Source organism: Anolis carolinensis, chromosome 1 (genome assembly GCF_035594765.1).
Source record: "Anolis carolinensis isolate JA03-04 chromosome 1, rAnoCar3.1.pri, whole genome shotgun sequence".
Lineage (NCBI taxonomy): Eukaryota > Metazoa > Chordata > Lepidosauria > Squamata > Dactyloidae > Anolis > Anolis carolinensis.
The window spans coordinates 179,882,833-179,901,441 of NC_085841.1; the positions used below are offsets into that span (position 1 = coordinate 179,882,833).

Here is an 18,609-nt window from a genome sequence, read left to right on the forward strand (position 1 = left end):
CAGAGCCTGGGAGAGTGGATGGGTTTTTCAATGAGAGAAACGAGGGGAGTTTAAATTCTGGCTGTGAGAATGGACTTGAAAGTGAAACTGTCTCAGAGGTAGCAGACAGGGAGATGCACAGACTGGTGAAGACATTTTGCCTAGTTGGCTCATAGCTACCCCAGATAAGGAGTTTGATGGGCAAGAAAGTTCACTTGAAAACAAACCTGCAGTCAACAGGAATCTCAGGCTCCATCTTAGGGAAGAAGCAAGCAAATTAAGAAAGTCACATAGACTGTGTGAGAAACAGCAGTGTGAAAAATCTCACAGGCAAGGGAGTCAAGGTCACAGAAATGACTTCATGGCTTGTGGATCTCAAATCAAAGAATTCTTTCCTTTACAATTCAGATCAGGCAATGCTGCATTACAGTGAGGATCTTGAGTCTTGTTTCCAGTTTGTTTTAGTCTGAGATCTTGGGAGTTTGGATTCATGGTTTAAGAAGTTTCTATAGTCGTGCTTTTGGATTCATTATCATGTTCTGATTCTGGTTTTCCTGTACCTTGTTTTATGGAACAGATTTGGACTGTTTGAATTATTGCATTTGGAGTGTTTTTTCCAACTGCCAGTTTGGTTTGGTTTATTACTTGTTGACTATTTTCCCCATTACTTACTGGATTTTTGTCTTTTTATTTCTTATGGTGACTTTTCCTTTTTATATGTGCATTTCTTGATAAACTGTTTTACTACTACTTTTGGATTCCTGGCTGGTGTTGAATGCATGGTAAATTCTGGCTGGGGTGCAACACAGCATGGTTTCTGTTGGACTATGATTCTTCAGACCATATAAACTTCCTGGATAATTCTGAGCAACTCACACTCTCTCAGCCATAGGGGAAAACCAGGAAAACCCACTCTGAACACTTTTTCCTAAGACAACTCCATGAAAAGCTCATATTTGGGTTGCCATAAGTTGGAAATGACTTGAAAATATACAACAGTAATGCTGTGTCTTCAACTCTCCCATGGATTTATGGCAATCGCATGGTTTTTATGGGGTTTTCTTTAACTTGGAATACTCAGAGGTGGTTTACCATTTCCTTTCTCTGAAAGGCAAAGGCCTATAGTAGCCAGCATTTCTCTGCAGTCACTCTATCAAGCACTAACAAAGCCTGATGCTGCTTAACTTATAGTATTTGTCATGTACATGTTTGCATACATTAAAAACAGTCTGAAAACATCCTAAAAGAGATGCTGATTTTTCAGGGAATGAAAGTACTAATGAAAGAGCCTTTGGCGTGACATTTATATCCAGAATAAATTACTGCACATTAACATGAGTGAAACTACCATGCAATTTCAATATGTTAGCTGTTGTTAATTGCTGTCACATTGACTTTGACTTATGGTGGTCCTATGAACAAGAGACTTCAAAGATACCATGGGATCAACAGCCCTGCAGACTCAGGATTTTGGCTTCCATGAGTGAGCATATCCATGAGTAATGCACTCTTCCTCCCTCCCCCTTACTGCTTCCCAATTTACCAAGTATTATCATCTTTTATAATGAGCCATGTTATCTCATGATGTGAATAAAGTAATGTGAATGAGTTTTCCATTATTAGTAATGATACCAATCAACACGTATTTTGTTGGGGAAAATTCCAAGGTTTTGGAATTTCTAAGTTTTCCCCCCAAGCTGGCTATGATGACATGGATATTTGAACATTTTGTGTGTGGAAGGGTTTGCACAAATTGTGCTAAAGATTTTCACACACACAGAGACATTCAATGGTTTTTGGCAAAAAATAACCCCCATTCCGAACGCAATATTTTACTCTGAAAAATACTATTGCTGTTGGTTTGTTTTTTTAAAAGCAGAATCAGGGGATGGCCTGTTTTGGATCCTTTTCATCAGTAATCCTATCTGTGCTTGTGGCATGTGTGTATGTTTTTATTGTGCAGACCTCATTGAAAAAGGAAGAGCTGATCTTTCTCCTTTTGTGCAGGTGTGAAAAATCTTGTGGAGGTTAACAATTTTTTCAATGGAGTGCTTTAATGTGTCGAGTCTCCTTGAGTCATTGAAGATGGAAAAAATGTGCAAATACTCCCTACACACCTAATTACACATTTTACTTTTGCATTCTTAGCTACTTGAATGTGAAAACTCATTTTAATGGTCTCATTTTAAAAAAAGAAAAATATTCCCATCCCAGATACTCAAATACTCTAAAGATACCAAATCTAATTTGATTGTGGAAGCCAAGCAGGTCAGGACTGGTCAGCACTTGGATGGATGATGGCAAATGAAAAAAAGGGGCCGTTGGATGTATTTCAAAGGAGGAAACTACAAAACCTTCTCTGAGTATTCCTTACCTAGAGAAAACCTACAGAAATTCATGGAGGTTATCATAAGTCGCCAGGCGACTTAAAGACACACGCACAAACAGACACACATTCCAGAAACGGGCAATCAATTCCTGGAAGGAAATGGTTATGGATTTTATGTTATCTTGATCAGTTAAACTGCTCCACTTTTTTCATTAGATATTGATATTTTTATTGACAGTTGTAGCGTTTCCTTGTAAGATAGGTCTTCACATGGCTTAGTTTGTTTGTTTTTGATAGTCCCTGCCGTTAACTGCTTTGAGCTTCTCCCTCTGTTTGTTCTTGTCTTTGAAGGTAAGGTTAAACAGGATGAAAAGGAATAGGTTTATCCACACAGAACTGCCCAAAGAAGAAACATGTAGGGATGAAGAATAGGAAATCCTTTCATTCAGATACCTAGGATGATCCCCAATCCCCCCCCTCTCACACACACACACCATCTCCTAAAGCTGTTTGGTACCATCAAAGAGTAAGCATCATTGGACTGCAATATCTATTGGGGGTGGGTGGGAGGAATGCAGGCCTCCCGCATGCAGCTGCAGCCATCTGGCCAAAGGGAAGGCTTTTAAAACTTATTTTGAGATCTGACCGATTTAATTTGCAAGAATGAATGCGGACCTATTAGAAACGACTGACATACAAATCACCGGGGAAATGGGATAAACAAAAATACATACTCCGGTCACATTTTGCTTCCAGGCTGTTGCTTTCAGTAACTTCTGCTTCCCAAAATAAATTATCTGAATAACTCTCAGCTCAGATAATTATATGGCTCATCTCATTACTCACTTTCATTAAAATGTTCTTATTTAAAATGCCTAAATGTTACACGTTATGCTAATATTTAGGCGCCTTCCATACTGTCGAGTTTTAGATGGGAAGCTGTGTTAGCCCTTTTGAAGTAAAGTGTTACTGAATCCTTTGGCATTTTAAAAGTTGAAAGCATTTGTTGTGGCCTAAGCTTTTGTAGGAGCCCCCAGTGGTGCAGTGGGTTAAACCGCTGAGCTGCTGAACTTGCTGACCGAGAGGTTGAAGGTTTGAATCCGGGGAACGTTTGCCAACCTAGCAGTTCGAAAACATGCAAATGTGAGTAGATCAATAGGTACTGCTCTGGCAGGAAGGTAACAGCGCTCCATGCAGTCATGCTGGCCACATCACCTTGCAGTTGTCTACAGACAATGCCGGCTCTTTGGCTTAGAAATAGAAATGGCCACCAAGCTCCAGAGTCAAACATGATGAGACTTAATGTCAAGGGAAAACCTTTACTTTTACCTAAGCTTTTGTAGTTTTGGTAGCCAGGCTAGGACTATGTCAAGCCCTGGGATTTCAGTACCAAACTAAAGATGACCACTTGTCATATTGCAAAATGGTATAATAAGGGTGATCAAATGCAGTCCCTGACAATGTTATTAAGCATTCAACACAGCTGCGTAGAGTATAGAAGTCAAATAAAGAGCATCAAGCACACACCCGGTTGGTTAGTACTCTCGACCTGTGATTCCTCGACTGCTGAGTACTGGAGAAGTGGGGCTAGACCTTGACACTTAGGGCCAGGCCTTGAAATCTGACACTCCTATATATGATTCATGGCTTACATTGCTGAATATATGGGCAAAATCTGCATAGTACTCTAACATGAGTCGTTGTTTATATTTTAAAGAGATTTAAGTGTTTGCATCAGAATGCATCTCCTCTGAAATGTCAGTACATAAATTGATTGTGACTGAGAAGCATATTCTAGGAGGACAGGTGCAGTTGAAGGCTTTGCTGAGTTTCTATCTGTGGTGAGCATTGTAAATGCTTTCAGCCTAATCAGCTCAATGTGCCTTTTGACTTAGACACTAAATATGCAATGGTAATGAATTTAGGGAGAAGGGCAGAGAGGGACATTGGGTTTCAATATATTACATGCCTCCCTCCTCAGTATCCTTTGAATATCCAAACAGAGTTGTGGGGATTGAGGTTAAATAACAACCAAGATGTGCATCATGAACCAATCAGAAAGTTCATGCCCATGGGGATAGCAATGTACATTTACTGGGTTGGAATAAAAACTGGTCATGTGAGCCTTGCCACATATTTTATGATTTCATTTATGTACCTGTCATCTGCTGTAACTATTTGAGGTGGTGTGGGGTGCAAATATAAATACAGAAATTGAGAGATGCCGATATGTATCACAGAAGGTGCACTCGGCTGTGGTTTCCTAAGGTGCTGGCATTTCTATGCCTCTGTTAACTCAAGTAAAAATGCTTTATTGCCAAATCCATTTAGACAGCATGGTGATAGATTGTGCCCCATGGCCCTAGCTCTGAAAATGCATTAAAGTTAATGGAAAGACTTTCCAGAGGGGCTAGTGAGTGGTTTCATTGTCCAAACCTCCTTCAGTCAGAGTTAACAACAATGTCCAATGCCCAATCAAGCTGTTGGAGAGCTATTTTAACCTTTCTTTCTATCCACCTTCCACTATACTTTGTGATTTCTTGCAATTTAATTAATTAGATTCATGGCATTCATCTATGGTTTTATTGGAGTGCTATGCAGAGAGTCAGGTTGCTAATAAAATAAAATGAGCATATGCCACTTTTTGTGTCTGCAAGTCGTTGCCTTTAATTAAATGAATAGAGGGAAGCTATACTTGTTTCTGTATACTAATAATTCTGAGATTCCCATTAAATTTCCAAGTGTCTCCTCTTACCTTGCCAGGTTTTCCGCTACCCTGCAATCCCCTTTGGCTCACAGGATCAATGTGGCTGGTTTAGCCTGTTTGCTTTATCTCAGATGAAAACTACAAACAGATGCAGAGGTCTAACTCCAAAATTCTCCCAGTATGTTTCTAGGTCTTCTGAAAATTGCTTCCTCTTGCCTTCTTTTTGCAAGCAGCTCTTGTATCTATATTTACCGCACCAGCATGTCTTGGAGGAAAATATAGCCAGGTATGTGACATTTTCTTACAGGAAACTGGTTCCTAAATACAGTCTGAATTAGAAGAATGGATGAAATCCAGAATTTGAGACCAAGGACCCCATCACATGGAGCATTTCCCCCATTGTAGGACACTTCATCTCCATTTCAAGGATGAAGAGGCACGGAGCCCATCACATGACGTTTGCCTACTTCCAGCTGTCATCTGTTGCCCTTCGTCCTTGAAATGGATTTGAAGCATACTGAAAGGAGGGAGTTCAAAACACAGGCAAATTATCATGTTCTGAGTCCCTGATGCGCAACAGAGTCATTAATGCCGAAAAACACATGTGATGGAATCTGACAGATTCGCCCATGTTGAATTGTTTCAGTGACGTGGAGGAATGGGTGTTATAATAACTTTATAATAGCTTTATTTTTGTACCCTGCCTCCATCTCCCCAAAGGGACTCGGGGCAGCTTACATATGGCACAAGGTACCTAAAACAATGCATAAAATAAACACAAAGTACAATACAAAATAAAACCACTAGTATATAAGACAACAGGTTTTTTTTTTGTGTCAGGAGTGACTTGAGAAACTGCAAGTCGCTTCTGGAGTGAGAGAATTGGCTGTCTGCAAGGACGTTGCCCAGGGGATGCCCGGATGTTTTGATGTTTTACCATCCTTGTGGGAGGCTTCTCTCATGTCCCCGCATGGAGCTGGAATTGATAGAGGGAGCTCATCCATGCTCTCCCCGGATGGGATTTGAACCTGGCAGCTTGCAGATCAACAGCCCAACTTTCAAGTCACAAGGCTTTAACACACTACTCCACCAGGGGCTCCTAAGACAACAGTAACCTATAGTGTCCACTGTCATAAAAACATGGCCAACTGTAAACAAGAAGAAAGGAAAGGGATAGTGCAAGTTGTAGCTAAGGAACAAGGGAATGGGATAAAAATGCTATGCTGTATCATAATTGCAGACCATTGGTTCCTTGCCATTTTGCTGTCACAACATTATTTCCTTAATAGTAATCTAGGCTACATAGAAAGTGTCTGACTTCTGTTTCTCATAGAATCATAGAAATGGAAACGACCCTAAGGACTGTCTAACCCAACCCTACTCTGCCAGGCAAGAATACACAAACAAAGCACTAACAACAGATAGCCATCCATCCTCTGTTTAAAAGCCTTCTGAGAAGGTGACTTCATCACATTCTGAGGCATATACTTTATTTCTCAAAAATGGTCCAAAAGTCTTGTGAGTTTTTAGATGCTCAAGGCAAGTTGTTCACTGTGAGAAGAAACACAACATTTGCAGGAAAGAGCCCTGGAAAAGTTCAAACATGGTGGCATACATAAGGATATTGTGGGCATGCACAGTTTATTTCTTTTAGTTCCACACGCTGTCTGATTAATGGCATTGCAGGGCAAACGTCTGCCTACATTTACAATTTCTCAGAGATCATTTGCCCAGGATACCTGTCACTACTTTTGCCTGCTATTATCATTTTCGTCTTTAAACCCCCCCCCCCCCCCAATTTTATGCAGGCCTTTCACAAAGGATTCCACTGGCTCTTCTAGCTTTGATCTTTCAGGTACACTTGGGAATAAAGTGCTCATCAATGCAAAATGCAAACCTGGCTAACACCTTGGCACAATAATTTTTCTCACATCTTCTAAGTAAAAGTAAAGGATTTGAAGACAGAGTCAGCTTCATTCTCCATAGCAGAGATGAGAGAATTAACCTGCACCTTTCCAAGTCCCTTTATGGCGCTTTGTTGCTATGCAGAAAGAAGAGAATCTTTCTAACTTGGCTGTTCTAAAATCAAAGATTTCTGGGGCTGAAAACTGTGGCCTGATAAGCAATTTATAAAAAATGATTTAAGGGTTTATTGACTATTCTGCTTTATTGACTATTCTAAAGCCTTTGACTGTGTGGATCATAATAAACTATGGCATGTTCTTGGTGGTATGGGGATACCAAGTCACCTTGTCTGTCTCCTGAGAAATCTGTATAAAGACCAAGTAGCCACAGTAAGAACAGATCACGGAACAACAGACTGGTTCAAGATTGGGAAAGGAGTGCAGCAGGACTGCATACTTTCACCCTCCGTATTCAATTTGTACACAGAACACATCATGCGACGTGCGGGGCTTGAGGAATCCAAGGCCGGAGTTAAAATAGCTGGAAGAAACATTAACAACCTTAGGTATGCAGATGATACCACTTTGATGGCTGAAAGTGAGGAAGAGCTGAGGAGCCTTATCACCAAGGTGAAAGAAGAAAGTGCAAAAGCTGGGTTGCAGTTAAACGTCAAGAAAACCAAGATCATGGCAACTACACCTATTGATAACTGGCAAATAGAGGGAGAAAACATGGAGGCTTTGACAGACTTTATATTTCTAGATGCGAAGATCACTGCAGATGCAGACTGCAGCCAGGAAATCAGAAGACGTTTACTTCTTGGGAGGAGAGCAATGGCCAACCTTGACAAAATAGTGAAGAGCAGAGACATCACACTAGCAATGAAGGTCCGCATAGTCAAAGCAATGGTATTCCCCATAGTAACCTATGGATGCGAGAGCTGGACCATATGGAAGGCTGAGCAAAGGAAGATAGACGCTTTTGAACTCTAGTGCTGGAGGAAACTTGCAGACCGAAAGGTCCCAGGTTCAAACCCTAGGAGCAATGTGAGCGGCCGCTGTTATCTCCAGCTTCTGCCAACCTAGCAGTTCGAAAACATGCAAATGTGAGTAGATCAATAGGGACAGCTCCGGTGGGAAGATAACGGCGCTCCATGCAGTCATGCTGGCCACATGACCTTGGAGGTGTCTACGGACAATGCCGGCTCTTCGGCTTAGAAATGGAGATGAGCACCAACCCCCAGAGTCACACATGACTGGACTTAACGTCAGGGGAAAACCTTTACCTTTTACCTGCTCACTGGAGGGAAGGATATTAGAGGCAAAGTTGAAGTATTTTGGCCACATCATGAAAAGACAGGAAAGCTTGGAAAAGATCACGATGCTGGGGAAAATGGAAGGAAAAAGGAAGAGAGGCCGACCAAGGGCTAGATGGACGGACGGTATCCTTGAAGTGACTGGCTTGACCTTGAAGGAACTGGGGGTGGTGACGGCTGACAGGGAGCTCTGGCGTGCACTGGTCCATGAGGTCATGAAGAGTCGAAAACGACTATGTGACTGAGCAGCATCATGGGGTTGTTTCCAGATCTTGAAATTAACTTGCTAACTAATTTGTTCCATTATTAATTCAGTAGTTTTTTTCTAGTGGTTTCACCTAATTCCTTGATTAGCACTGAAGTGGATTAGGCTATTAGATATTGTTAGGTCAGGTGCGTCTTTCTCTTTCAGATGCAGTAACACTGGAAGGCCTGCTGACTTAAGAGAAGAAATCTTTCAGTTGGAGGAAAAGTTATGTATGGCTGTGTTGTTAGAGAGGCTAGAAAGTGTACTTCTGAAGTTTAGGTCAGAATAACACAAGAAACAGGAGTCAAAGAATGGAAAAGAAGAAAAAAGTTAATCATGGAATGGGAGTGGGATGAAGAAGTCATTTGTTTAGGCACAAAGGCTCTCAAGGAACCAGGGCCCTTTCAGAATATCAGACCATTTAGGACTGAAAATCAAATGTCCTCCCCTCCGCACTGTAAAGAAGGAACATATTTGAAGTCTTTCTGGAGGTGGGGGAAGGATTCAATAAGCCTGTTTCAAATAGATTTTTTTTTACTGCTTGGGTCCTCAGAACAACACTTCTTAAACTATTGGGGTTGCAACCCCATTTGGGGTCCCCTAATTGAATTGGGAGGTTACGAAAAATGTGCGTAGCTGGCCACCTAGTGACTGTTTTAGACATTTACATTGCTCTGTTATCAAAACTACAGTAGAGTCTCACTTATCCAACACTCACTTATACAATGCTCTGGATTATCCAATGCATTTTTGTAGTCAATGTTTTCAATATATCATGATATTTTGGTGCTAAATTCATAAATACAGTAATTAGAACATAGCATTAATGCGTAATGCACTACTTTTTCTGTCAAATTTGTTGTATTACATGATGTTTTGGTGCTTAATTTGTAAAATCATAACCTATTTTGATGTTTAATAGGCTTTTTCTTAATCTCTCTTTATTATCCAACATATTCGCTTATCCAACATTCTGCCGGCCCATTTATATTGTATAAGTGAGACTCTACTGTTCATGCAGCTGCCACTTTGGCTCATTCTATGCTGCCATATAATCTAGATTATCAAAGGAGATAATCCATATTATCTGCTTCGAACTGGATTATGCATGTGAGTCTACACTGCCATATAATCAATTTCAAAGCAGATAATCTGGATTTTATTTGGCAGTGTAGAAGGAGCCTTTGAAGCTGCAAAGAGAATATGTCAGTGACATTGAAAATGTTGAAAATGCTCTACGTCTTGCAATATTAAATATTCATCCAAGATTTAATTCTTTATGTAAAAATAAACAAATACAAGCACATTCATTATTATGCAAAATTGCTTTAATCTTTAACAAATGGTAAAAATATCTGTATGCCAAATAATTTTTTTAAAATAAAATTCTTTATGATTAGCAATAAATGTTTGGTTTGAATGCCTATTTTTTTTACCTGTATGTCCAGAATCACAAAAAAGGTTCTAGGGTGCAAAGGGGTTTGAGTGGAAAAAGTTTAGAAAGGCTTTCTCTAGTTTGGAAAGCCGTTCTCATTTTGGGGGATGATTTCATTGTGATGGGGACATAACCAGATGCTTCTCTGACTCTTCTCTAGGAACCTTGTCACAAGTGTTGCTGCAATTGGCCATTATCGCTGCATCTTTTTAAAAAATGTTTTTATGACAGTGCAATTGGCCATTATCGCTGCATGGAGACCTGTCACCCTGAACCCTGCAGTGTCCTGCCTTCTCTCTTCCTCATCACACGGGGGAAGCCTCCTTGAGTTGACTTGACCCATTTTTCCTTATGGAAAGATAAGGAGTCTCCCGTTGTCCATCGCCAACAATTTTTCGGCAGGATCCCCCCCCCCCCCCGGTTCAGCCACTGAGCCTTCCCAAAACTACTTTTCTGGAGTGTGATGGGAGACATCGAGCTCTGTGGCTAAACTGGGGGGGGGGGGGAACCCATCAAAATCAAAATCAAGCTGGCGTGAAAGGTCCCTGCCCTCCACCAGCCACTAAATGGGCATGGTTATTACAGAGGGAGGATGGGAATACTCACCACCACCACAAAAAGATAAACATAGGATATGTTGTACTTATGTCTGCATACATCACTATAAGATGCTGGCCTATTTGTGTTGGAACAGTTGAGTTTGTATTAGAAGACAATTTTTATCACTATGTTTTTCAAGAAGATGTCTAAGAGAAAAGTTTTCCCCTTTGGAGGAAATGATAGCTGATCTTACCTCTGATTCTAGTGTCATGCTTTATTGCTCAAGAACCTGAACTGGAGAATACCTGAGATTTAATTTTGGTGTAATGCAAGCACAGAACCACCGTAGGTTGATCTGAACACAATTCAAGGAGGCAACCTGTATCAGCAAAGCCAATGAAAGGAATCCAGATTGCCTCCAGAGTGGGCATTTGAAACTGAGCAAAACTATGAAACTGAGGATGTTTTCCCTTCTCTGTCTTATGTAAACACCATTTTCAAAGTGACAACACTGATTTTTGTCTCACAGACTAATTTGTTACGGCTTTTAGGAGCAATGCAGCCATGTGCTTCCATCCATTATTCAAGTCAGGCAAGCCATGTTCCAACATAATTTTTTAAAAATGCTCACTTAGTGAGTGTATTGCTCGTTTTCTTTTAAAATCCCTTTCTTTGCCCCCCTGATTTTGGTTTAAAACAGAATGGTTCCACAATTCAATCCAGATAAAATCATTTTACAAAACAGTTTTTTTAAAAAAATAAATAAATAAAATTGCTTCACTTGAAAAGATAGATGTTTTTCTATTGTGTTTTTCAGTGCCAATTAATTACTTAATTCATTAGCAATGTAACACAAGAATGGGCTTTGAAAACCCTGTGCTTTGTGTAGATGCCTTTTATTATGCCTAATTAAACACTGTGGAAGGACCTGATTATACCTCTGAGCATTTCCTAATCCCGGGGAAAAAAATAATGCACCCAAGTTCATGCCATTTGCGAGGCATTCAACAAAAGCAGAACTTGACAACTTTGTGGCTATTTCCCAAACATGGAACATTGTACAGTAGAAACCCATTGAAAAACATGGCATGGGGAGAGCCAAACGCTGAAGCTCTGCCGAAAACTGTCTCTATGGAGGCTTTCATACAGAAGCCCTAATTATTTTGTTTATTAAGCAGAACATAAAGAAAACGGTGCAGGCACCAAGCAAGAAAATGAACACCGGTGCCACTGAGTAAACACAGTCTCAGGACGAATAGATAAAATGCTTGCTAAAGTTAGGAACAGATTTCCAGATGGTGATTGTACATATGGCTAAGGCTAGAGCAAGAGCCAAAAAAAAAAAAACCTGCAAAAGAGCAAAACCCTTTCCAAATGAAAGCAGCTCTGACCTTGAAACATGAACATTTGCCAGTGCCAGAAGTTGCCTCTTGCATTTCTACTCTTTATTCTTCAGCAATCATTACCATCAGAGTGAAGCAGCATTTAGAGTCCACAAAATATTTTTCAAGGGGTGAGATGGGGAGTCAGATGGACCCACTACATCTTTGTGTTGCGGTCTGCCAGCTGCTTGATAAATCCCTTGTATTTCTTGCAGGTGGCCTATTTATTAGTGAAGGCAAACCAACAAAAAGGGGGGGCTTGTGTAACACAAGAATACAGAACAAAACAATTAGTCCTGGAATGCCTTGACTTCCAGCCAAATACATAAAAGGAAGAATGATGATGCACATATTGCAATTACAACCAGTAGCATATATGATTATTATAATTTGCATTCATACTGTGGAGTCATTTTATAGACTGTCTCACACTATTGTTTGTTTTTTTACCCATGTAGAACATTCTGTATAGGAGGCTGGCCTGTTCACCTGCTCCATTCATATATACATAATGGTAAAGATCCAAGCTCAGTCATACTTAGAGGAGAATCACTGATAGCAATGGAAGTTAATTTTGTGTCAGCATGAGATAGTGGATTGGGTGTTGAACTGTGACAGTAGACTAGAGTTCAAAATCCCCATTCAGCCATAGAAGTCCACTGGATGACCTTGGGCAAGTCTTACTCTGTCATCCTCAGAGGAAAGCAAAAGCTTATCCCTCTGAACCTTGCCCAGAAAACCCTATTCTAGGTGCACCTTAGGATCACTGTAGGCTGGAAACAACTTGAAAGCAAACAGCAACAACAACAACAATAACAACCAAACAACGAGGATTGTAGGTCTAGATAAAAGCTGATGGCTGAATACACAGTTCCTAATGTGCCTTTACAATAGATACGAGGTACCAGATTTTATCCTGTACTGCTCATTTTCTTTTTGTTACCTCACTGCCTCATCACACCAAGAGCATAGATGCACTTTAAATCTGATTTCTGCTGCTTGCAGAATTCTGGGATTTGTAGTTTAGTGAAACCCAGGACCTGTCTGGCTGAGATGTTTAAGTGCCCCTCCCTAAACTACAAGTTCCAGAATTCTGCAAAAGGCAGAAACTGTATTTAAAGTGGATCCATGCTCTGTTGTGATGATGTCCTAATGGACTTTTGACTTGCTTGCCAAACAACAGTCCATGGCTAAAGACCAGATGCTACATTTTGTGTGCATATTTTGCCCGTTTCAGGCACTGAAATGGGTACAGAACTGTACTAATATGAAAGGTTAGAAAATAATGTATTTTAGTAAGATGTGTGTCTGAAGCTAGAGCTACACTGTTTTACAGTCCAGTTTCACAATGCAGATTACACGAGTCTACACTGCTATATAACCTAGTTCAATGCAATTCATCTGCAGCCAGAAACTGGATTAAATGGCAGTGTAGATGGGGTCTAAGTAAAGGGAACCAGTGTGGTGTAGCAATTTGGATGTTGGACTAAGACACTGTGAGACCAGAGTTCAAATCCCTTCTTGGTTATGGAACCTCACTGGTTGACTTTGTCAAAGTCACAGTCTCCCAGCCTCAGTGGAAGAAAAGAGCATGACATGCTGCCAAGAAACTTTCATGATAGATTCACTTAAGGTTCGCCATAAGTTAGAAATGACTTAAAGACACACAACAACAGTTATAACACTGGGACAGTGGACAAGTGGAATCTAATACTGAAGACATGTTACTGACTGTCAACAATCTGTGGCATCGGTGAGATTATTTTATGTACCGTATTTGGTTTATATACTGATATAACTACAGTCAAAGTACCCCTAGATCAATGTAGATCACTGGTTCTCAACCTGTGGATACCCAGGTGTTTTGGACTACAACTTTCAGAAATCTCAGTTTACCAGCTGTTAGGATTTCTGAGAGTTGATGGCCAAAACATCTGGGGATCCGCAAGTTGAGAACCACTGGTGTAGAGAATACGTGATACTTAAGAGATATATACAGAGATATGGAAGTTCCTTTGCAGATGACCATGGCCCATGTGTAAGATATCCAATTTCTTACATGCATAGAATGATAAAAGAATTTACCTAGAATGTGTGTATTATATGTGGTCATGCCCATGGGAGGCATATGAGATCTTTAAGGCTAAAAGGAATATAAAATCTGTTTGAAACTTCTGGTGAACTAGCATGGTGATACTCTGGGACAGAGGATTTACTTCCCATACAAACCAGTCCAGGTTTGATTACCTGGTATCTTTGGATAAAACTGGGAAATCGTCTGGAAGTCCAGAGAACTGCTGTCAGTTAGTGCAGAAAATATTGAGCTGGGCCTCTGAATAAGTGGGACAAGGTTTCAATCTAGTATACAAAGTTATAGTCTCTAGTACAAGTGATTGAATTCCACTGAACATCATTGGACCATCATATAGGCTTAGGATCAGACTACGTAAATGTAATATAGATGTGATAGTTTAAGATAAGGCTACAAAATGCAAAATAGTCCTCATGGAAACTTGGCTTCTGAATTTCTGCATTAAGCATCTCTCTTAAAGAATGAGCATATTGCACGTAAGCTTCTGAAATGGAGAATTTGGTTGAACATTAGAAAGAAACTTTTGACAATAATAGTCTTTTAACAATGGGATCCATTGCTTAGAGAGCTGTTGTGGGCTTCCTTCTCTGGACCACTTTAAAAATGTCTGGAGGGCTACCTGCTGGGATTGTTTAGCTGGAGATCCTGAACTGCACGGCGGGTTGGATCCCATGGCCAATGAGGCCCCTTCCAACTCCATGATTCTGTGACTATGAACAAACCATTCATGCCCTCATAGATTTTTTTCTCAGGTCATTAATGAACAGATATAGGTAGTCTGGTACAGATCTTCCTTGATATTAGGGAAAAATATGGAAACAACCTTCTTGAGGTCAACCCATGCAGCTCCTACAGTGTTTCAATTCCTACTTGGTATGCACAGAGAGGTGGAACAAATGAATCCAACCCAGGGAGATTAAACCACAACAGGCAAAGCATCAGTAGAGAAACTGTGCTTTTCTTTACAGGCCATTTAAGATAGATCTTTGATATAACTTCAATATTCAACAATACAGAGCTGGAAATTTTTTGCTTAATCAGATTGTGAACTACAACATTCTGCAACCAGAATGGATTGTGGGCCCACATCTTTATTCCTATACATAGCTGTGTAAATATACCAATGGAAAAGGAGGACACAACTGTTGGAGGAGACAGTTGGAAGCAACAAAGAAGTGATAAAAGGTGGCTGGCTTTCATCTATTTATCTCCCAAAGACCTAGTTCTAAAAACTGGGGTGGCCTTGGAGCCAAGGTGCACTGGATTGGGTTGCTTGGACACTTTGCCATTCAAACCACTCATGCAAGCAGTTTGTCACTCTGGATTTTCCATTCCCAAAACATTAATCTGAAGCACATATCCAACAACAGCCTGACATTAATACCAGGAAAGATTCAGGAGCAGATAATTAAGGAGTCAATCTGCAATCACTTAGAAAGGAATGCTGTGATTATTAAAAGTCAACATGGATTTCTAAAAACAAGTAATGACAGACTAAATATCTCTTTTTTGATAGAGTTACAAGCTTGGTATATTCAGGAAATGCTGTGGATGTGGCATATCTTGGTTTCAGTAAAGAGTCCCCCATAAGCTTCTTGCAAGCAAACTAGTCAAATGTGGGCTAGGCTACTATTAGGTGGATCTGTAATTGGTTAAGCAAAGGGTGCTCACCAATGGTTCCACTTCATCCTGGAAAGAAGTGACTAGTAGAGTGTCACAGAGTTCGGTCCTGGGCCCAGTAATCTTCAACATCTGTATTAATGACTTGGATGAAGGTTTAGAAGGTGTGCCAATTGTGTGATGCAGCAGTTAAAACAGCCAATGGGATTTTGGGCTGCATCAAAAGGAGTATAGTGTCTAGATCGAGGGAAATCATGGTGTCTCTCTATTCTGCTTTGGTTAGACCTCACCTGTAATAATATGTCCAGTTCTGGGCACCACAGTTTAAAAGAGATATTGACAAGCTGTAACCTGTCCAGAGGAGGGCGGCTAAAATGATCAAAGGTCTGGAGACCATGCCCTATGAGGATTGTCTTAAAGAACTCCTTTAAGAAGAAGAGAAGGTTGAGAAGAGGCATGATAGCCATTTATAAATATGTGAAAGGATGCCATAAGGAAGAGGGAGCAGGCTTGTTTTCTACTGCCCTGGAAACTAGGACTCATAGCAATGGGGTTAAATTACAGGAAAGGAGATTCCACCTGAACATTAGGAAGAACTTCCTGACCATATGAGCTGTTCAACAGTGTAACTCTCTGCCTTGAAGTTTGGTGGAAGCTACTTGCTTGGAAGCTTTGAAACAGAGGCTGGATGGCTATCTGTCAAGGGTGCTTTGATTGTGCTTTTTCTGCATGGCAGGGGGTTGGACTAGATGGTCCATGTGGTCTCTTCCAACTCTATGATTCTATTATTGTAATGCTAATATAGTTGAATGACATGCTGGTGTAGTCTTGTTTGATAGCTGCACACACAGAGGATGGCAGTCCCCAAAAAAGAGACATTATTTGCACAATGAGGCAGTGAACGCTTGTGTGTATGAGCACTGGAAAAGCAAAAAACATTCACAAGTGAATGGTTTGCCCTGCTACTTGCTTGGAAGCTACTTGGAAGCCTTCCTGGCCCTCAAAAGATAACTCTTTCAAAATATTCAGATGTTAACATTTAGAGATTTCAGTGTTGATTTGTGAAGTTACAGCTCATGTTGCCATTGTGAGTGGTGTGTGTGTGGGTTGTCATAGATGCAAGCAGTTGTTTTCTCACTTTGGCAGTGAAATCGTAATTTGAATTCTGGAGCACTGTGACACCTAGAATAGCAATTACAATTAAAGCCTGTTTTCTAGTGTCACCCTTCAACTGTTGTTTCTTTGTGCTTCTCTCTGTGTTTACTTACTTCACTCATGCCTCTGTCTTGCTGGTTACGCGCCCTCTGTGACGGCCACAGCAGTCTGCCTTAATTAAACTGAGCTGGGTGAGAAAAGCAATACCTTGAGCTTCGTTGGCCACTGGCAGAGTTAAGTCTCAATGGACAGCAGCCGACTTTTTGCTTGTGGGTAGACAGCTTCAACTTCATAATGAATAATGTGTCAGCTACATATGACATAAGTAGCCTTGGAACCAATATAGCAGAAAGTGTGTTACAAGTGAGCTGTCAGGTGGCAAGATTAAGACTTTCAGATCACCCTAACTCTGTGTCAGTTTACCAAAAGCATTCCCCTTTCAGTATCCCTCAAGAGGAATGGGGTCCAATATTTCTTAGGTGCCAATGAGAAAATTTTCTCCCAGTAAGAACAGGCACTCAAAAGATAGTTTCTGTCAGGTCCTTATCTCATGGTTGTGTCTAAAAAATGCACATAAAGTGCCAACACTCCTTCAGCACCTCCTCTAATTTCATTTGCTATTCCTTAGACTTTTTAGCCCATGATCTAAATCTAGGCTATTAATACTATTGATACTGCATGCCTATTTATTCACATAAATACTTAGAAGTAAGTCTTGGTGTGTCAAAGGAAGCTATATCAGTGTACATATGCTTCAGAGTGCAGCTGAATTCTTTCAGTTGTGGTGGCAGGGAGGAATCTAGGGTGCATCTACACCAGTAGTTCCCAGCTTTTAAAACCAGAAATATTCATGCTTAGTTACATACAGAAACATATCCTTGATTTATTGTCTTAAACCAGTCTTTCAAATTAAGTGGGTAATCCTAGAAGAGGCGCCCTTTGACTCCTCGTGTTTCTGTGCACATACACATTGATATGGATGAGGTGCCTTTACATTGTATAAGAAATGCAATTTGACGTCATTCTAACTGCTATGGTCCAATGCTGTGGAATCCTGTGGCTCCCAGAATTCTTCGTAACGTTCCAATTTTAGTATATGTGCTGCCGAAGCGAGCACAGCTCCCAGGATTCTATAGTATTGAGCCATTGCAATTAAAATGGTGTCAAATTGAAAAAGTTCTACAGTGTAGATCAGTGGTTACTTTGCCTTATTCTGTGGGTGATGTACTACCAACCCAATACTACCCTTCTTGTACCACCATGATGCAAATATTGTGCCATGGCAGGAAAGTTCTCAAATTTCATTTAAAAATTAGAGATAGGATGAAATGCTGCACTAGTTTTAAAGTAGACAGCTGCTCCCTACAGGCTTTCCAGACCATGAATCTGATTTTAAATAATGTGCTGCCTCAGCACATGCTTGGTTTCCATGGGAAACATCCCCTTTTTCTTTTGTTTCCTTTTTTGCTGGCAACATGGCAGGTACTGAGGAAGTGGCAGCTAAATAAGCTGTGACTGATGTTAAAATAGACAAGGATCAATTCTGAACAAGTGAAGAGATGTATGGGAAATTTGAACATGACTGTTCCCATAGACTGTCCTTTAAAAATGTCTCCAGTTGTCATTACTTTAAAACATCAAGAACAACAGCATTTTCCTTCAGGGTCCTGAGATTTGCAGTTCCATGTAGATGTTTGGGAAGCACTTTGTACAAACCTTTATCAAGTTAATGCTGATATGTCAGCTCCAGTAGTACATGAAATAGCTCCTGAGTTGGTTCCTGCCTCTTCCCTTTTTGTGTGTACTTTGGGCTTTGCCACCACCTGCTCTTTGTTTAGTTTGAGCCTACACATCCTTCAGCAAAAAAGAAGAGGGTTTCATCTGACACTAGCACTGGGATCTG

At 40.5% G+C, this 18,609-nt stretch overlaps 1 protein-coding gene across 7 annotated transcripts in view; it reads right to left on the reverse strand.

Annotated features, from left to right (window-relative positions):
• vwc2l (von Willebrand factor C domain containing 2 like) overlaps positions 1-18,609 on the reverse strand; it is a 359,062-nt gene that overhangs the window by 231,060 nt on the left and 109,393 nt on the right. For 3 of the 7 annotated variants that reach the window (XR_010000409.1, XM_062961006.1, XM_062961022.1), the window contains one exon: positions 1-18,609. This exon is cut by the window's left edge; it is cut by the window's right edge and continues 14,136 nt beyond it. The exons of the other annotated variants lie outside the window; for them this stretch is intronic. The gene's annotated coding sequence lies outside the window, so the exon portion shown is untranslated. 7 annotated transcript variants of the gene reach the window in all.